Below are 22,204 nucleotides of genomic sequence, written 5' to 3'. Positions count from 1 at the left end.
CATCCAGAACTGCAGACCTGTCGTTAACAGTGCCGGCAGCTGTAGACTCGAATAACAATTCTCATTTACCCCTCATGCACATCGTTAACATACACATCGTTTAACACTCGCACAAGATGCAGCCGCTATGGTTTTGCTGCTTATTTCCGTCCATGCTTTCTAATTTCCTTTTTATTTACTTACCATAAAACATTCGGCCTCTGGCCGGGGCTAACTGACTTGGCCCCAAATGGAGGAAATGATTGCTTGGACACGGTTTGGTGCAGCCCCAGCTGCTGTTTTGGACTGCTTCCTTAGCGCCCTCGCCACACCCCTGTGCCATAGACCAGTAGCAACATGGTGAGAGAATTAAATTCTTTGCACGGATGCGCTGGATGGAATGGTTTTCAGAAACAATGCCACTACCACCCGCATTCCCAAATCTAGCTTTGAACTGAAAATCTGAATGAAGAACCAACAGAAAAAGGGAAATATGTGTTTCTTGCTAGATCCTTATAAAACCTTTAGAACCTAGCAATCAGCCTGTAAGCTTTTTAACAGTTTTCTGTTGTACGTTGCCACTCATCTGTGTGGAGCTTTAGGCTACTCAGTCCTTACCGTTTTGGCGCATCTGGGGACAGTAGTGATCATAAAGAGTTAGTGTGATGATTTTGACCATATTTCAGACTGTCCTTTTAGTGTTCAGGCTGCAAGTGGTATAGCTCTCAAATGAAGCTATACCAACAAATGAAGAAATATATACCTTCCTATAACGCAGGTGTGAGAAGAGAGAATAAATTTCATATTTGACAGTAGTTCTCAAACTTTTTAGTCTCAGGACCTCTTTACCACTCAAAAATTACTGAGGACCTAAGAGCTTCTGTTTATGTGGGTTATATCTTTCCTTATTTACCATATTAGAAATGAAACCAGGGAGATTTTTTAAGTATTTATTAGTTTATTTTTAAAACAGTAATAAATTCATTACATGCATAAATAACATTTTGAACAAAAAATAACTATTTTACAAAACATCTCCAAAACAGTCAGTGAGAAGATGGTATTGTGGATTTTTTTCCTTTGGGTTTTTATTTTTAATTGTGGTAAAATATACATAAAATTTACCGTTTTAATCATTTTAAGTGCACAATTCAGTGGCATTAAGTACATTCACATTGTTATGTAATCATTACCACTATCCATCTCCAGAACTTTTTCATCATCCCAAACTGAAACTCCTCATTATCCCCTCTTCCAGTACCTGGTAACCACTATTCTTTCTGTCTCTTTGAATTCGACTATTTTAGGTACTTGATACTAGGGGAATCTTACAATATCTGTTCTTCTGAGACTGGCTTATTTCACTTAGCATAATGTCTTTAAGCTTCATCTGTGTTGTAGCATGTGTCGGAATTTCCTTCTTTTTTAAGGCTGAGTCGTATTCTGTTGTATGGATATACCACATTTTATTTGTCCACTCATTCATCCATGGACTTTGGGTTGTTTCCACCTTTTGGCTACTTTGAGTAATGCTGCTATGATCATTGGCATGCACATTTCTGTTTAAGTCTCTAATTTCAATTCTCTGGGATAGGTACCTAGAAGGGGGATTACTAGATCACAGGATAATTCTTTGTTTAATTTTTGAGGAACCACCTTACTGTTTTCCACAGCAGTTGTATTGGCAGCTATTGGCAAAGAACAAGAGTTCCAGTTTTTCCACATCTTCATCAACACTTGTTTTATTTATTTTATTTTTAAATAAGAACCATCCTAGGAGTGGCATTGTTTTGCGTTTTTGCAAAACAAATATATGACTTAATAGAAGGTAGCTGGATTCTTACATCTGCTAACATGTTTATTCTGTTGCACTGGTTCGTTTTGGTTTAAGAAGATGAAGAAAATCCCACCTGTCATATGTAGTTGGAAAAGAAAAGTATTTTAATTTTAATAGACGTTTTAGATAATCATGGGTGTTCTTTGATATCACATCAAAGTTTGACAAGGTGTAGTTTTTATAAGAATGGTTGCAATGTGAAATATGAAACTATCAACGTACTTTTTCTTACTGTTAACGTTAAAATCCATAGGTCTGTTTTACACTTGTAATGAGTCTCTTACCTATGCATGATTTTGTAATATCAAACACTATTCATTTGGAAAATAGTGGCTCACTGTGTTATACATAGCTTCCTAATGTTGACATATTTTACATTATCAAATAATCATATTCCTTAATATCATCATCCCATCATAAAAGTCTTCAAATACTAGAAAGCTGGCAAGCTCATGGTGGCAGATACACTTTTTCAAAATTCTAATTTTCATTTGAAAGCTGAAATTTTATCATCGGTAACAAATACTATCAGTTGTTTTCCTTGAAGTGACAGCCTTACTATGTTACATTTTTGAGAGGATTTCTGCAAAACACTTAAGTCTGAGTAACCATGGTTTGTCTGTCAGTCATTTTTTCAAGTATAAATGGTGTTCCATGAGAAAAGCAGCTATTTCAGTTCACAATTCAGTCAATTGCACAAGTGCTTTTAATTTGCACAACCAAATTCTCTGGACAACCATTGTATTCAGCCGGTGCACTTTATGCCTACTTTGCCACACATATATTTAATGATTGAGATTTAATAAAATTAACAATTTTTACTGTCTCATCAAGGACATTCTAAAGTGGAATTTATATTATTTTTAGCATGAGGGAGTGACAGTGAAGAATATAATGACTACTAGGACAGTTTGGTGTCATTGCCTTGATTTGTTCTAAGGTGCCAACAGTTTTATCTACCATTGCTTTTCACCATCAGTGCAGACGTCAACCAAGTGAAAAAGGTAAATAATGTCTTAGTATTTTTATGAAATACTTTCAACCTCACATACTCCTTGAAATGGTCTCAAGAACCACTCCCCATAGGATTGCAGACCACATTTTGAGAACCACTGGTATGTGTTATGCATATTCTTTGTTTATGCATGGAAGAAAATAAATGTAAAAAGCTGTACAATTATTACTTTTTTAGAAGCTAGCAATCTACCATAAATATATTAACTATTTTGTTACTTAAGGGCATATATTGCAGTCAATCAACATACTCTACAGTAGTAGTAGTCATCCACCCATGGTTCTTGTGAGTGACTTAATCGCAGAATCTCTGTTTCAAAATCTGTATCTTCCTAAAGGAGTCAGTACTTGACCGACCACATGGAAGGCCCTCTATGTACTCCTGATTTCCTGTTTCCTTTGACATGTGGGAATTCATTTTAGTGTTATATGAGTAACTAGGTTTTTACTCAACCGGCTTATGATTTCTCTTGGGTTTTCCTGTTGTTATAGTTGCTGTATACTCGTTTCCCAAATCTAGCTTTGCAGCCAGGATCATTGATGGGGGTATTTAGCCAATTTCTTGGGAATAAGTAGACTGGGGATCTGAAGATTGAATTGTACTTGCTGTTCAACTAACCTTGTGACCCTAATTAAATCACCCAATTTCTCGGATTTCTCTTGAATTCCTTTTTTTTTTTTTTTTTTTTTTGCCATACGCGGGCCTCTTACTGTTGTGGCCTCTCCCGTTGCGGAGCACAGGCTCCGGACGCGCAGGCTCAGCGGCCTTGGCTCATGGGCTCAGCCGCTCCGCGGCATGCGGGATCTTCGCGGACCAGGGCACAAACCCGTGCCCCCTGCATCGGCAGGCTAACTCTCAACCACTGCACCACCAGGGAAGCCCCAAGACTGACATATTTTTGAAAGACTTTTTCTTCTTATTAAGTGAAACAAAAAGGAAATCAACACAGAAACTGCAGCTAAGAGAAAGTCCAGCTTGCAAAATATGGATTTCTGACTTACCATAGCTTATTTTGGAAGACCCTGTCCTTTTCCACCTACTCTGAGATTATCTATACCTCCTGCTTAGCGTTCAAAAGGGCACCCTCTTTATTTCTTAGACACACTTAGCTGGTATCTTTGATACCTAATCTTACTTGCTGTCAAGACCAAGAGAAAATTCTTTTTCTGCCTCACATTGTAGACAGGGTTGTAGGGACTGAAACAGTCGACGGCTGCTTGCCACAAAGCATGACATGTATACTATAAGGCTACATTGTTAGATCTTATCATTCTAACACTGAAAATTATATATTTATACAGCTTTCACATCCTCATAGGAATTTTCTAGCAAGACACAGCATAAAGAAACACAAATTATTTATGTAAACGAGAAGAAAATGAATGATAGTAGATTCCAACTACCAGTTGTACAGCTTTTTTGGAGGTCTCATATTCAGTCACTTTTTCATTTTACAAATATTTACTGAGCACCTGTTAAGTTATTGTTTAATCTCAGCACCACCTTATTCTAAACTATACAGCATTCCCTTGTAAATCCTCTCTTTTGCTATTGTCCTCTGTCTCAGTGAATGTCACCAGTTACCCAAGTCAGAAGCCTTGGAGCTGTTCCTGGCCTTCTCTCTGTAACGTTTCCGTCAACTCCCAAGTCTTCAAATTCTTTCTCTTTTCTCTATTCGAGGTACCACCGCTATAATCCAAATCTTTATCATCAGTCTCAGCCTCAATTTTTGCTTCCTACTAATATACTTTCCTTATGAAAACAGAGATCTTTATGAAACGCAAATGTGATGTGTCACACTCCAGTTTAAAATTCTTCTTTTGATTGCCATGAATCTTAGGATAAAATCAAAACTCTTTCATATGGTTTATAATGCCCTATACAGTCTGACCATGACTTAGCTCTCCCGGCTTCTCTTAACTCAATGTTTCAGACAGAGAATTCATATCCTCATCTCCTGGCGTTAAATTAACACATGTTAATATCTTATTTGGAGTATGCTTCTCTTCCCCTACCTTTCCACAGCCTAGCTAATACTTGTCATTCAACTTAAAACTTATTATAGGGCTTCCCTGGTGGCGCAGTGGTTTAAAATCCACCTGCCGATGCAGGGGACACGGGTTCGTGCCCCGGTCCGGGAAGATCCCACATGCCGCGGAGCAGCTGGGCCTGTGAGCCATGGCCGCTGAGCCTGCACGTCCAGAGCCTGTGCTCCGCAACGGGAGAGGCCACAACAGTGAGAGGCCCGCGTACCCCCCCCCCAAAAAAAAAATGTTATCACAAATGCATGTTTCCCTAAGCAATATATGGTTTAGTTTCACATGATGGAACTAGTTTGACATGGCTGTGGTTCATTTTTTCGGTTGTTAGGTCTTTCCTTGTGTGACCATTCCAAAATTTATTATCCATTTTCTTTTCAGTGGGTTGTTCCCAGTTATTTGCTATTATAAGCAATACTGCTATGAATATTCTTGTATTTTCTCCTGATACATATGTGCAAGGGGAAGACCTAAGAAAAATTGCTGGGTTTGTAGGACATATGTACATTCTCAACTTTACCAAATGATGTCCAATTCTTTTCCAAAGTGGTGATGCTAATTTACTCCCTCTCGCCGTATATCCTTCATGAGTAGCCATTGATCCTCCATCCTTAGCAATTCTTGGTGTTGTCAGGCCTTTTACCAATCCAAGGTTGTAAAATGGTACCTCTTGGTTTTTTATGTATTGCTGTGTTTACTAATGCGTTTGAGCTGTTTTCATGTTTATATGCTATTTGTATTTTATGCCTGTTAGTGTCTTTTGCCCATTTTCTTATTTGCTTGTTTATTTTTTTCATATTGAATTTAAGTACTATTTATATATTCTAGATACGTTTCATTTGATTTCCATTCAAAGGTACATATTTATAGTGTATTTTACCTATGCCAGCCACTGAGCTAACTCTGAGAATGGAGCTGTGGACATGACAAATTATCCCTGTCCACAAGGGTTCATGCCCTTACTCTGTTTAAGGACTCAGAAAGTAATCAAACATATCTCTAAAACAGATTGGGATAGATGCTGTTAATATCAGCTTAGTTTGCACTTCCTCAGGGTCAACTTGCCTGACTCCTACTAAATTTGATCCCTCTGAATACTGTAAGTAATTCCGTAGCATACACATTATTATTAATAGTGTTTGTCTTCCACAGTAGTTCACAAGTTTTCTGAGATCAGGAGCCTGTTTTTTTTTTGTTGTTCATGTCTGTACCTCCAGCATTTAGCATGGTGTTGTTCCCAGAGTAGTTGCTTAACAACCATATGTAGTGACTGGATGGATGAAAAGATGTCATCAGTGGTAATAACTGAAAATTCAGCATTCATTCCTGATATCTAAGGAGTATAGGCCTAGATTTGGCATTTTTATATTGACAATGACAGTATAACTTCTAGTGGGAAGTAAATATTTCAAACCCTATAGGAAATAGCTCATTGTGAATTTCTTTATGCAAAAAAAAAAGTTGCAAGAGGAAATTTATGTCTAAGTATTAATTTAGATCTAGTCGTGTAATAAAAAATTACAGAGTAGAGTGCAGTAGGAAGCTAACCTAACCAACAGACTCACAGGAATTTTGAGTATATACTAGGTGATATGAGGCAGAAGAGAAGCCATATGTTAAAAGACATGATCTTTGTCATATTCCCTTGTCACCACTGAGGACATTCAAATAGTGACTTGGTGCCTTACAGACCAGTTGGTGGATCTGTAGAGTAATAGTCTAATTAATGAATACTCTGTATATTAATATACATTAATATATTAATAGCAAAGCTCATTCTACATTGTCAACCTGGATATGAAAGAAGTTGAAAGAGGTGCTAGTTTCTGAAGTACTGGGTCAGAAGCAACCAAGATGAGAAGTTAACAAAGGTGAACTTCTCATGAGTGGGTGTGGGGTCAGCCCAGGGCAGAGAAACCAGACTCTCTGGACTTGTATGACCTGGGAGTTACTTGGTACTGGGGAAACACATGACATTAAGCAGAGTATAATCCTGAGAAAAGCCAAAATACTTAACTTGTTGTACAGACCAGGAAGGTAATGACATGCAGCTTGCCCTGCTTGGTGGAAGAAGTACCCAGGAGAACCCAAAAAAGCCATGATGGTGGATTCATATACTGGAACACATCTCATTCCTGCTCTACTAGATCTAGACCCTGTGCTATAAGTACTATACTCCCATAACTGCACAAAAGAAACTGAAGGGAAGTAAAAACAAAAAAAACTTGCTTAGAATGGCAAAAAGGACCAAGGCGACTCAGTAAGATGTATAACAGCTCATCAAAATGTTTTTAATGACACTGAAAAATTGTAAAGTTACAGAAATGATGGATAGTAGAATGTGGTTGATTGAAACCTATACATAACTTTCAAATCTTCATTCACTCATGTCACAAATATTGGCCAGCCCAATATTTGCTTGTTGAAATTTACTTTGTACTCCCCCTCTTTACCATAATTAATTTGTGATTGTTTACCTTAAAAATACACCTTAAAATTAATCAAGGGAAAAGAATATTAGGCAAAAAAAAGTTTAAACATTAGAGTCAGTCTAATTCTTTTAACTGGGTTCAGAACTGTTAACTTTCTGGCAGTAAAGGCAAAGGGAAAACATACCATTAAAAATTATCAGAAACAGAGTTTTTCCTGGTACTGTTCATGAGATAAATTTATCATGTGGCTGCATTATACAGGGGAAATTGAGTGAATGCAATGAATAATAGCCTCAATAATACTTACATAGTAAATGCATAAGTAGACTTTGTATGGGCAATTTCTTATTCTGATCTTTCTTAAAAGACCAAGGCAGTACAGGCTAGTAAGGGTGATAAGGCACATACATAAATAATTATAATACAAGATGGAGGGTGATAAGTACCACAGAGAGTAATAGAGAAATTGATATGGGAGTTCAGAGGAAGGAGAGATTATTTTCAGGATTAAAGGAAGCGGCAAGGTCATAATTGGTCCTGGAAGGGTGGTAGGATTTGGACGTGTGAAGACCAGGGGAGGGAGTTCTCTTCCCCTCAGACTGTTTACCTGAATTTAGAAATAGGCACATTGAGTAAGTTGAGTGTCCAAGGCAAACATGCTAAAAACTAATGAAATGACTCCAAGAAAGAGAATGTACTACACCTTAAATTTATACAATGTTATATGGGAATTATAGCTCAATAAAGCTGGAAAAAGAACAAAGCTCAGTATGTAGAGATTTACACCAAAAAAAAAAAAAAAAAAAGGGAAAGAGAATCTGCAGGGACTTCCCTGGCAGTCCAGTGGTTAAGATTTCACCTTCCAAAGCAGAGGGTGCGGGTTCGATCCCTGGTAGGGGAGCTAAGATCCCACACGCCTCAGGGCCAAAGAATCAAAACATAAAACAGAAACAGTATTGTAACGAATTCAATAACGACTTTAAAAATGGTCCACATCAGGGCTTCCCTGGTGACGCAGTGGTTGAGAGTCCGCCTGCCGATGCAGGGGACACGGGTTCGTGCCCCGGTCCAGGAAGATCCCACATGCCGCGGAGCGGCTAGGCCCATAAGCCATGGCCGCTGAGCCTGCGCATCCAGAGCCTGTGCTCCGCAGCGGGAGAGGCCACAGTAGTGAGAGGCTCGCGTACCGCAAAAAAAAATAAATATGGACCACATAAAAAAAAATCTTTAAAAAAAAATACATTTAATAAAAAAGAGAGAAAATTTGCAAGCCACATGGCGTTGGAGGCAGACCTGGTTTCAAATGCTTGTGTAATCTCACTAAGCTTCAGTTTCTTCAACCCTAAAATAGAGATAACATTTACTACCTCCTACAGTTTTTGTAAGGAGCGCAGGAACCATTGTATGTGAGAGCATCTAGCACAGTGTTTGAAACCAAGTGAGTCCATAATAACTTATAATTTGCTCCCTTCCATTCAAGGTAAAAGAAAGTAGTTCTAAGGACTTGGGGTTTTTTTTTGTCTGTGTTAGGTCTTCGTTGCTGTGTGCGGGCTTTCTCTAGCTGCGGTGAGTGGAGGCTACTCTTCGTTGCAGTGCGCAGGCTTCTCATTACAGTGGCTTCTCTTGTTGCGGAGTACAGGGTCTAGGCGCGAGGGCTTCAGTAGTTGTAGCACATGGGCTCAGTAGTTGTGGCTTGCAGGTTCTAGAGCGCAGGCTCAGTACTTGTGGCGCACGGGCTTAGTTGCTCCGTGGCATGTGGGACCTTCCTGGACCAGGGCTCAAACCCGTGTCCCCTGCATTGTCAGGTGGATTCTTAACCACTGTGCCACCAGGGAAGCCCTAAGGACTTGGATAATTAAGAACTGACTAGGGATCTTCTTCAACTTATAGTGGGGTTATGTCGCCATGAACGCATCTTAAGTTGAAAAGTCAAAATACTTTTAATACACCTACCTACCAAACATCATAGCTTAGCCTAGCCTACCTTAAATGTTTTCAGAGCACTTACATTAGCAAAAGCCTATTTTATAATAATGTGTTGAATGTCTCGTGTAATTTGTTGAATACTGTATTGAAAGTAAAAAACAGAAATGTGTGGTTACAGAATAGTTGTATGTGTATTGGTGTTTACCCTCATAATTGCATGGCAGACTGGAAGCTGCGGCCCACTGCCACTGCCCAGCATCATGACAGAGTATCGTCCCATGTATCCCAAGCCTGGGAAAAGATCAAAATTCAGAGTTTGAAGCATAGTTTCTACTGAATGCGTATCGCTTTCACAGCATCATGAAGTCAAAAATCTTAAGTCTAGCCATTGTAATTCAAGGACTGTCTATACTTGTGAATATTGAAAGTCACAAATGCTTTATCAGTGACTGGGGGGAGGCTATAAATGACCTACTAATGAAATTAGTAGTGAAAAATGAAAGTTCCAGAGGATCTCAACTCACTATAACACCATTCTAATCGGGAGGAGATTCTTAATAGTATCAAATATGAAGTCTTATATTTAAGCTAAACACATCACCTATCTGAGAGCAGGATGATGTAAGAGCAGCACATGGGAAAAACTTAGAACCTTGAGTTGTTTTCGGTTTCAGTATGAATTAGCAGCTTGATGTGGCTGCCAAAGAACAAGAGAGGGAAGAGCCACTAATCAGATGACACTTTAAGTCTTGGGTGTTAGTTGCCAAATGCAGTGGATACTTTTCAGTCCTGATTTTGCTTGATCTCCATGTAACATTTACACTGTTGGCCACACATGATTTCTTGACTTCCAGAGAATCAAATTCCTAATTTTCCTTTATTACAAGGAATCCTCAAATTTCTTTCAAGCTTCCTTTTCCTGACACTTGCCTCTCAAGCCCTAGTTTTTCTCAAGTTTCTATTCTTAACTTCTACTGTAAATCCCTTTTTTTGTCTCCTTTCTTTGAGCAGACATACATGCTGGAGTCTCTCCCACACACCCTGCTGTCTGAAACCTTCCCTCAACCCACCTGGTATGCACTTTTCCTTTCCATACTTTTCTAGACTTCCCCAGTGTTCTTATCCACATGCTGTTCTTAGATGCCCCAGTCCATTCTAAGAATTGTACATCTGAATACATCTACAGCTATGTCTCCCACCCGGAGCCCTCTCCTTGCCTTCAGGTTCATATATCCAACTGCCGTATCACCACAGTTTCATACCCTGGCGTATGTCATAAGCACTGGAAAAAATCAACATTTCCGAAACTTACCTAGTAGTGTTTCCCCAAACCTGACCTTGCATTTTCTATTTGCAAGGGTAAATGTGCTATGTTCATTTGCTACGGTCCCACCCACCAACCCACCCACCCAAACTGGAAACTATGACATCCCGTCTTTGCGAGTTTTATCTCTTGAATATTTCTTGAACCCATTGTTTCCTCTTCCACTCCCACTACCACTTTTTAAAAAATATGTATTTATTTATTTGGCTGTGCCGGGTCTTAGTTGCGGCACGTGGGATCTTCGTTGCTATGTGCGGGATCTTCAGGATCTTAGTTGTGGCATGTGGGCTCTTAGTTGCAGCATGCAGGCTCTTAGTTGCAGCATGCAGGATCTAGTTCCCTGATCAGGGATCAAGCCCGGGCCCCCTGCATTGGGAGTGCAGAGTCTTAACCACTGGACCACCAGGGAAGGCTCCCTACTACCACTTTTAATTTAATTGTTCATCCATATTACTGAAGCCTCCTAACTGACCTCCTTTGCCTCCTAAAATGGACCTTTCATACTTCCCACAGCTGTTAGAGTACCTAGCTAAAATGCAGATCTTGTACATACACACCTGTGTTCCCAGCAGCACTATTTATAATATCCAAGACATGGAAACAACCTAAATGTCCATTAACAGATGAATGGATAAAGAAGATATGGTACATATATGCAGTGGAATATTATTCAGCCATAAAAAAAGAATGAAATAATGCCATTTGCAGCTACATGGATGGACCTAGAGATTATCATACCAAGTGAAAGTAAGTCAGAAAGAGAAAGACAAATACCATATGATATCACTTATATGTGAAATCTAAAATATGACACAAATGAACTTATCTATGAAACAGAAACAGATTCACATAGAGAACAAGCTTACGGTTGCCAAGGCGGAGGGGGGTGGGGGAGGGATGGATTGGGAGTTTGGGATTAGCAGATGCAAACTCTTATATAAAGAGTGGATAAACAACAAGGTCCTGTTGTATAGCACGGGGAACTGTATTCAATATCCTATAATAAACCATAATGAAAAAGAATATATATGTATAACTGAATAACTTTGCTGTATACCAGAAACTAACACAACATTGTAAATTAACTATACTTCAATACAAAAAATAAATAAAATACAGATCTTACCTTCTCACTCAGGGCTTCGATACAAAGTTTAAGGTCTCCAGCATGACATAAATAAACCCATGGAATCTTGCCTATCAACCTCACCAGCTTCATCTTTCTCTGATTCCCATTTCTAACTTCCAAATTGGTTGTAATTCTTGCAATACACTCTACCAGTGATTGAAAATGGGCCTTTGCTAATCCTGTCTTCTATTCCAGGCTTGCCCTTATGCTTCTTCACATACCACACCCCATCCTTCCCTGGATAATTCCTGTTGATGCCTCCTCCCCAAGAAGATTGCTCTGATTTCCCAGTCTGAGTATTGTTTCTCTGTCCAACTGTAACATCTTGTATGTAATTCTGTAATTGCATTTACATGATATTGTTGTTCTCTGTGTCTGATACACATAAGATCAATAGGTATCTGCTACATTCATTTTAGTATGTTTTTCTGCCATACTAGCCTTATTCATCTTTTATCTTTAGCAGCTAGCTCTGTGCTTACTTTCCCCAGAGCTCCAAATGCATGCTCCACTTCTCTACTTGGATATCTTACTGACATTATAAACTCAGCATGTCTATAATTGAATGCCTATAAAGCTCCAATTTCCCCCAGTCTTCCCACTCTCTCCCGAAAAAAGAAAAAGAAGGAAACATTCTAATCTGCTTCTCCTCCTGAACCCTCTAGCTATCACTCACATCCATGCAAAGCCAAAAGTGGTCATCTTAGACTTCCTCTCTCCTCCCACCCTCGTCTCACCAAGTCTTGTGGGGCTGCTGTTGAAAGATTCAGTCTAGACCCTCCAGTTATGAAACTCTGTTGTTCTGTTGGTAAGCAGCAGCTTGGCTTATACAAAATAATATAACTTTGGGGGGTTGAAAGAAGCAGCTTAGTAAATAGTTAAGATTTCAGACTCTGGAATAAGATTGCCTGGTTCACATCCCAGATCTGCCACTTAGTTGTGTGACTCTGGCATGATTGTCAACCGTTCTCTGCCTCAGTTCTTCATCTATACAATGAGGATTAAATGAGATAATGCATTAAAAAAACAGCACAGTGCATGGACATAATTAGCACTTCATAAGTGCGTAAATGACTTTGTATTATATTCAGGTAGGTGCTTTTCTTTGCTTTCAGTGTGACTTCCAAACCTCAAGGACCTAAGGTTGGTAATTATTCATCCTTCATCTTTGTTAGGAAGTGTTTTTAAAACCTGCCTTTTGTCTTTTATCAGTGAGGAAACTCTCTTCTCTGCTTTAAAGAGTAGCCTTCTGATATACAGACATGTCAAAGAATTTGAAATCATTTTTACCATCTTGAAGTAAATTAAATATGTGTCATTGTTATTTTCCTTTCTCACATAGTCTGTTGATTTACTTATTTCTCACATAAGTAAATGACAGTTGGCTTCTAGGGGTTGCTGGCCAGACCAGCAGGAGAATTGGGATATGGCATGGGTCAACACAGAGCCACATGGACCATGCCCTCTGATTATGTCTCTGTCTCAACAAGGACAGGAAAGAGTAAAGAAAAGTAGCAGGCACTGACAAGGTGTTAGGTTAATAACTGTGAGCAACTTGAGGAGAATGGCAGAACTGTCAAAGTGAATGGTGTGATTGGTGATTTAGTGTTTAACAACATTGACTCCAGAGCAAGACTGCCGGAGTTACCACTTATAGCTGTGTGACCTTGGGTAAGTTATTTGACCTCTCTGTGCCTCAGTTTCATCATTTCTAGAAATGGAGATAAAATAGAGTCTCTGTCACAGTGTTATTCAAAGGATTAAATGAGTTAGTACATGCAAAGCAGTGCCTGCTGTGTAAATGTTTGACACTGTTTCTATTGATGGTAGTGGCAGTGGCCAAACAGCAACTAGAAGCTTACTCGTTAACTAGATGAAGTAGGAAGCCAGCCATCTGATAGCTGTGTCCAAAGTTGTCAGCCTCAAGTTTTAGATACACTAGAAAGCAGTATCACTTTGAATCCTCTCTAATAATCCATTTATAATGTAATATTCACTGTATCTGCAGTGAAGTATAGTTAATTACTTGACTTAACATCACTGAGCTTCATCCTAAATTAAAGGATTTGAACCAGCTGGTTTCTTAGGCCCCTTCCAGCTGTGAATTTATGAACCTTCATTTACTGGTCAAATATATTTTGTGCTGTAGTTTCTTCTAGCTTCTTCTTACGTGTGCTCTAGTTTTCCCTTGGGGTTTGCTCCATTCTTATCCCTTTTAATCTGCTTGTCAGCATGAGTATTGTTTTAATGTTGAGTTATTATGTTTTTCAAACCACATGTCTGAGGTTAGAATAGCAACTAGAGCTATTTTTAATTTAAAATTTTACTTTTTATTATGTAAATTTTCAGCCACAAATAGAAGTCATGAAATTAGTATAGGTTTAAAATTACTAGCTCATGGCCAATCTCTTTTCATATGCCTCTTCATCCTCCAATTATTTTTATTCTTTATTTTTTTTTTTGCGGTACACGGGCCTCTCACTGCTCATGGCCTCTCCAGTTGCAGAGCACAGGCTCCGGACGCACAGGCTCAGTGGCCATGGCTCACGGGACCAGCCGCTACGCGGCATGTGGGATCCATCCGGACCGGGCCACGAACCCGTGTCCCCCGCACCGGCAGGCGGACTCCCAACCACTGTGCTACCAGGGAAGTCCCCTCCAATTATTTTTAAACATATGCCCAACATTTTATTGATACTACTTTAATCATAAGTATTTCGGTATATAAATAGCTCTAAGAGATAAAAATTTTTTTCAAAAATAATCACAATACCATTGTCACATGTAAAAATAATAAACACCCATTTGTGGTTGAACCAGTCTTTAAAAATAAAAGCAAACTAGTTATTAGCCAGGCCTAGGAAGAGGATTTGGGCATCATCATTCACTGAACATAATGACCCAAAAAAAAAAAAAGGCTAAGTATTAAATACTGTACTGAGGAGAGAAGTCTCTCTCCTGAGTAATTTACTAAGCATTTCAATTCTGAAAATTATGCCCCAAACACCAATTAAATGTGCCAGAAGCAATTTATTCATCCGCCTAGAGAAAAATAAAAGTGGAATGTCTTTTTGAGTTGTGGTTTTCCATGTATGTGGGTACACCCTTTACTAATGAATTATTGAAGAAGTCTTGATTTCATTTGTGACAAAGTACTTGATTTTAGATGCTCTGTGGTCTCAGGTGGCTTTTCTTAAGCCAGTTAAAGGATTTAAGAAAAGAAGTCTGTGCATGTTCATTTATTATAACTTTATTTAAAACCTGTAATTATTAAACCACTTGTCCTATACAAGTCAATTAGACTATTATCTTCTGTTTCTTATTTTCAGAACCCGAGATTTTTCTACTTCATTCTTTATAACTTAGTGATATGAACCTTTTGTAAAAGTTGTATTTTTTTTTTTTATAAATTTATTTTTATTTATTTTTGGCTGTGTTGGGTCTTTGTTGCTGCGCGCTGGCTTTCTCTAGTTGCCGTGAGCAGGGGCTACTCTTCGTTGCGGTGTGCGGGCTTCTCATTGCGGTGGCTTCTCTTGTTGCGGAGCACGGGCTCTAGGCGCGTGGGCTTCAGTAGTTGTGGCTCGTGGGCTTAGTTGCTCCGCCACAGGTGGGATCTTCCCGGACCACCAGGGCTCGAATCCGTGGTCGAGCATTGGCAGGCGGATTCTTAACCACTGCGCCACCAGGGAAGCCCTAAAAGTTCTATTTATTAAGAGTAGAAATATTACAAACATTTATAGTGTCAAACAGATTCACTATGTTATGAAGCAGAAACTAATACACCATTGTAAAGCAATTATACTCCAATAAAAATGTTAAAAAAAAACCTTAAGCTGTTTCTTTCTAACATTTTAAAATTTTTATTTCTATTTCTTGGAAAAGATGACTTTGAAGAGGCCCTTTTCATTTATTTACAATGAAATTTGGAAACAAGAACTTACTTCTATTACATTCCAAAATCCAAAATAAAATTGCCTTTTTTCCTTTTTTTAAATGGGTCACTAACATTTTAAGAAAGAGTTGAAAGTAAATCATTCATTCCTAGGGGAGCCTTTGTATAATATAATTAATTGTACTTTTAAGCTTTGTTGATATAGGAAATTGTACACAACTGAGATTTTATGTGGTACTGTTTCCAAAATAGTATGTTTTCACTGTGTAAGACCAAGATTGGGCCATTATTGTTGCACTGGTCACTTTTGTCATCCAATTTAAATGCTACATTTGTGAATACCAAAACGGGATGGCCCAATAAAAGAAAATGGGTAATGCTTTTGGCTTTATCAGATGCTGGAGGCTACTCAGAATAAGGGCCACTGGAATGTCTCCATGTTTAGGATAGATCTGCTCTGTTCTCAATATGTTTGTAGCTGAGTTCATGGTGTACATTTTTGTGAATGGCTGTTTTATGGGCAGTGTACTGTGTAACTTTGGCAAGAGCACTTTGAAAGTTCAGTCTTTTCATAAGGTTTCTTTCTAGAGCTGCTAAACATATTCTGCCCAATCTAAAAATTACTTTCCTATACCAGCAGGTGGAAACAAAAGCAGTCAAATTGTAGTACTTTGCTTTCTAAGTGTACCAGCATGTCCTGTAGATAATCTATCCATGACTCAGAGTATCTTTGATATATCACTTTAATTACTTTTCTTTAACAACTTTATTGTCTTAGCACATTCTCTTGATTGCTTTATCACCTTATTAGTGTCTGGGGCCAAAACTAATAGTCATTCTAAGACAGGCTAATTTAGATTTTTCATTGCTTTCTTATACTTCATTCAAGTTACAACACATAACGCTATGCGCTGATACATTCTTCCACATTTGCCAACAAGTAAAAAGATGACTAAGACACGATCTGCATTCTCAAAGAACTTACTTTCTAGTGGAATGACAAGGAGAATGTCTTCTTCATTCTTCCCCTGACCTGGGAGAACAGATCATTCAGCCTTCCTAGTGTATCTCCAAGTAACCTGTGGCTGGCATTCAGTATTCACAGAAATTTTAATTCATTCAACAGATATTTACTGGGTACCAGGTACTATGTAGGGGCTTAATTAATAAACTTGTGCTTTTTTCCTAACAGAGTTTTTTTTAAAAAGACTGAAACGCTCTTCAGGAGAAGTATCATTCATTTAAATTTTTTTCAATTCAGATTATATAGATCAGGTTGACATATAGACACTAAAACATTGAACTTAAGGGTTTAGAAGTAGTTAATGTGAGTAACATTCCCTGGAATATACTTAGAAGACCTTCCACAAACGCTAGTCAAAATAAAATTAAAGTAAGCTATTCTAGATCAATTCTGTTAGCTGTTTACTGACATCTAATAATAGTAGAAGTAGTAATAATAATAATAATAATAAAGTATTTTATACAAAGAATATAAAAGAAAGAGGAGAACCAAGTTTTAAGGTTGTGTGTGTGTGCAGAGTGAGAGAAATATAAGGACCTCCCCAAGGTAGAGTTACTTGCTCTGTCTTCTAAATTCCCCATTGCTTTATGCATATAAAATTTGTTGCCTGGGGCTTCCCTGGTGGCACAGTGGTTAAGAATCCACCTGCCAATGCAGGGGACACGGGTTTGAGCCCTGGTCGTGGAAGACCCCACATGCTGTGGAACAACTAAGCCCGTGCACCACAACTACTGAACCTGCACTGTAGAGCCCGTGAGACACAACTTCTGAGCCCATGTGCCACAACTACTGAAGCCCGCACACCTAGAGCCCGTGCTCCGCAACAAGAGAAGCCACCGCAATGAGAAGCCCCCACTCGCCGCAACTAGAGAAAGCCCGCGCACAGCAACGAAGACCCAACACAGCCAAAAATAAATAATATACATATATATTTAAAAAAAATTTGCTGCCTGATTTTCTAATCCATCTCTGTGTCTCTTCACAAGTCTATAAGCTCCTGGAAGGCAGTAACTGTCTTATTCATCTGTGTAACCTCATTGTTTACTGAAGGAGTGACTGAGTCAACTAATATACTTCATGGGAAAGCCCTTTGTAATGAGCCCTTTTGGGGGAGGAATATAATCTGCAATGTAGGCATAATCACAGAGGATGGTAACAAGTCAATATCTTTATCTGAGAAATCACCAGGGAATAGAGAACTAGCATTTGTTGTATAGAAAGTTTTCTTAGAATGCCTCAGCTGAACCTTATCCACAAGAAATATAGGTTATTCGTTTGCCTGAGTACTTTAAGAAAGCATTTGCAACTTCCTAGGAATACACTTTATCAAGTGGTTTACTGCTTACCTACGAGTAGTTAATCAAAGGGCTCTGGAAAAAGTGAGACCTGGGTGCAAAGGGTCGCCGTCAGGTTGTCCAATGAGTTGAGTTGTTTGAGTTGTTTGAGTTGTTTTACTCTTTGGAAATGGGTGACTAAAAGGTGCCCATGGGGACTTCCCTGGTGGCACAGTGGTTGAGTATCCGCCTGCCAATGCAGGGGACACGGATTCGAGCCCTGGTCCGGGAAGATCCCACATGCTGTGGAGCAACTAAGCCCGTGCACCACAACTACTGAGCCTGTGCTCTAGAGCCCGTGAGCCACAACTACTGAGCCCGCATGCCACAACTACTGAAACTGTGCACCTAGAGCCTATGCTTTGCAACAAGAGAAGCCACCGCAATGAGAAGCCCATGCACCGCACCGCAACAAAGAGTAGCCCCCGCTCACCGCAACTAGAGAAAGCCCATGCACAGCAATGAAGACTCAATGCAGCCAAAAATTAATAAATAAATTTATTTTAAAAAATTAAAAAGTTCTATAAAAAAAAAAAAAAGGTGCCCATGCCTAGCTGGCCTGTTTTTCAGAGCTGGATGAAAGCTGAAGTGGAGCATTTCTCCACAGCCCTTGCAGCAATCCTTCACGGAGTGGTATAGACAACAGATCAGACTAGTGATGTCAGTATATATGCTTTAACTACCTACCTTATTCTCTCCCCATTACAAGCAGGGTGGAAGATCAGGGAGGTGCAGTTGGTGACACATCTGATGTTTTCCTTTTTTAGGATTCAGGTGCAACATGAATATAGCATAGTAGTTAAGAATGTGGGCTCTGGGGCTTCCCTGGTGGCACAGTGGTTGAGAGTCCGCCTACCGATGCAGGGGACACGGGTTTGTGCCCCGGTCCGGAAAGATCCCGCATGCACCGGGGCGGCTGGGCCCATGAGCCATGGCCGCTGAGCCTGCGCGTCCGGAGCCTGTGCTCCGCAACGGGAGAGGCCACAACAGTGAGAGGCCCGCGTACCGCAAAAAAAAAAAAAAAAAAGAATGTGGGCTCTGTAATCAGGCCTCGGTTTAAATCCCAGCTCCATACCTGCTGTGTGACCTTGAGCAAGCTACTTCTCTCTGCCCAGTAAAACTGTGTTAATAATGCCTACCTCTTGGCTTGTTGGGAGGATTGAATAAGAAAATGGATGTAAACTCTTGGTATAGTGCCTGGCACATTAATTGTTAATAAATTTTAGGGGTGATGATAATACTCATCATTCATATGTGTGACACCTTTCTAGTTTAGGAGCATAGGTGAAGAGTGGTAAACTGAGATTGGGAAGTGAGAAAGACCAAGTTTTGAACATGTTGCATTTGAGATATCTGTGGGTCTGGAGTTCCAGCTTGACATCTAGATGGACTCATGGGAAACACCCAACTTTTTTGAATGGGTACGGGAAGAGAAGCCCGCAAAGGAGACAGAGAAGAAATGGTCAGAAAAGTGGAAGAAGGACTAGGAAAATAGCAAAGTGACGTTTGCCAGAGCACTTTTGGTGGAATGATGTGGAAGAATTAGTGATCGGCAAGGCAGTGTAGTCAGTACCTGAGAAAATTACAGGACTCAAAGCTGAAGACCACAGGTTGGGGAACACATCTTTCTTTAAAACTGAGAGAAAGAAGATGGGAATGAGTAGAGATGTAAATATATTTTGTCATATTTTAATTACATTTTCTATAAACTTAGAAACCAAGCTGGTACGACCTTTCTGGGCATTAATTCTACTAAAGAACATTAAAAGAAAGTCTTGGCTAAGAATGTGATTCTCTGTTTGCTGTTAAAGTTGACTTATTCTAAGGCATTTAATTCCAGAGCATTCTGTTCATAAAAGAGTTTGATCCTAAGTCAGATTAAAAGGTCCGCAAATGAAAAAGCTGTTGTCTGGAACACTAGTGGCTCAAATACCAGATGCTTAGCTTTGTGAGGGGGCTATAAGTATGCAAACTGGGAGGCTCAATAACTGGTGAGTACTACTCCTGAGTCGGATTCCCTAGTGCAGCAGTCCATTCAGAAGAAGAATTATTAGCACTATTCAGGATACTTGAGTATCCAATATATGCCATTCTATCCAGTCTGTATTCCCTCATTGCAGATCAGGGATCTGTATAATGCTCCATGGAAGTTAAATGTTCTCAGATGGACCTACTTGTGTATTAGACATGTAGATAATAGAAGTATTAAACAAATAACTTTAAGTGGAATTTTTTGGGTAAACTTGTCACAGTTAAAATATACATGTACCACAAACTATGTTAGGTTCAGGGTCTACAAATATCACTAAAACCCAGTGCCTGGTCAGGGTATACTGGAGACACAGCTGAGTAAGTAGGTGAATACTCTCCAGTGCGATAAGTGCTTTGGTCAGTGTACATGTAGGATAGTTTAGTAGCACAGAGAAAGAATTTCTGAAACAGCTGGAGGTAGTCAAAGAAGCCTTCCTGGAGAAGATGACGTCTGAACTGAGATTTGAAAGATAAGTGAGACATGAAAGACGTGATGTTCCTCAGGTAAGGAAGAAGAAAGGTGTTCCAGGGAGAGGGAAAATGCTGCAAAGGCCTGAAGAAAGCCTAACAATTTTAGGGAGATGTGAAAGTAGTTATTGATGCCTAGAGCATAGATTTGAGGGCAGAAAGGTGGCACTGAGAAAGCCAGCAAAATAGGGGCAGATCCAGAGGGCCCTGTTAAGTAGCTTGAACTTGATCCTGAAGTCAGTGAAGTCAAAACTTGATCCTGAACCACGCCACTGAAGGAGTGCCATGATCAGACTTACCCTTCAGGAAGATTACTCTGCAGGCAATCTGGAAAAATCGATCAGAAGGCATCCAGAAAGGTCCAGAAAGGTCTCCTAGACTTGGGCAACTGAATGCACACTGGTGACCTTCACTGGGATGAGGAATACAGGAGGAAGACAGGTTTGGTTCTGGGAAATAAGGAAGATGGTCACTTTAATTTTAGACATACTGAGTTTGATGTGACCATTGACATCCAAGTGGAGCTGTCCAATAGGGTTAGCTATATGGGTCTAAAACTTAGGAGATTTGGGCTAGAGATATAGATGTGGAAGTCTTTAGCTACAGGTGGTATATGTAGCCATGCAAGTGGACCAGAATACCCAGGAAGTGTGTACAAAATGAAAAGAGAAGAAAAGAGGGCATGGAACTGAATCCTGAGGATCACTAAAGAATTGTAAGGAAGAGGATAAAAAAAGAGCAGATGATCGAGATTGTAAAGATACAGCCAGAGACATAGAATGAAAAGAGGTATCATTATCACAGATGCTAAGGGAGAAAAAAATTCCAAAACAGAGGGAGTAAAAAAAGAAGGAATTGCAACACTCAAATATCACAAAAAGTCAGGATAGGTAAGTACTGAAGAATGTCAGTTGGGTTTATTAGAAATCATTGGGGACCCTGCTGAGAGCAGTTTTCATCTTTTATGAGGCCAGGACCCAGACTGAAGTAGGTTGAAGAGTCAAAGAGAGTTGAGGACATGAAGACAGCAAGGGCTGGCTAGACCACTCTGAAAAATCTTGGGGATGAAGGAAAGGGGAGAAATAGGGTGTTTTCTAGTGGGGCACCCAATATCAAGGAAGATTTTGATTTATTTAGATGAAGAAACCTAAGCGCTCAAGCATGTATATGTGTATAAAGAGGCAAAACAAATGAGACATTTAAGATTCTACTAAAAGAGATAATATTTCAGAGTGATGTCCTTGAGGAGATGGGATAGGACCCAAGCACAGAGTGAGAAATTGGCTTTGAACAAGGTGCCCATTATACTAGTTAGGAGTACAGAGGAGAAGATGATACAGATGTAGCTATGTTTGTAGGCGGCAAGTTGAGGGAGTTTCTGTCTGATGGCCTCAGGAATGTAGGCAGCAAGGTCAGCTAGTGACAGTGAGAGGAGAAATTTGGGGAGGCTGGTCATGGTTTGAAGTAACTGGTGTGGGAAATGGGAGGCAGACCTTTATGGATGGATTTCCTGAAGCCTTGAGTGTTCAGCTTAAATTAGAGACCATGATATAATAACGTCAAAATCCATAGCCCTGTTCAGAAATCTACATGCAAGAATAGGGAAGGTGGCTGGTTAAAATGGTCCTGGGCAGAGGTGTTGAAGGTGGATATAGCAGAAGGACTAGGAGCAGGGCAGTTGGGGTTTTAGTGAAAGATGTTGGATTGATAGATGAGGCTCGCTTTGACATTTGTGCAATGTGGGAGAACAGTCCAATTGGAAGACCACCCAGGC

The 22,204-nt window shown here is 39.6% G+C and overlaps 1 protein-coding gene across 2 annotated transcripts in view; it reads left to right on the top strand.

The window, feature by feature from the left end:
- The window catches only part of NLN (neurolysin), a 99,874-nt gene that overhangs the window by 488 nt on the left and 77,182 nt on the right, over positions 1–22,204 (top strand). The gene's annotated exons all lie outside the window — the stretch shown is intronic.

This window comes from Delphinus delphis, chromosome 3, assembly GCF_949987515.2.
Source record: "Delphinus delphis chromosome 3, mDelDel1.2, whole genome shotgun sequence".
NCBI classification, from domain to species: domain Eukaryota; kingdom Metazoa; phylum Chordata; class Mammalia; order Artiodactyla; family Delphinidae; genus Delphinus; species Delphinus delphis.
Note: the sequence above shows the minus strand (reverse complement) of the source record. Positions and strands in the feature narration are given on the sequence as shown.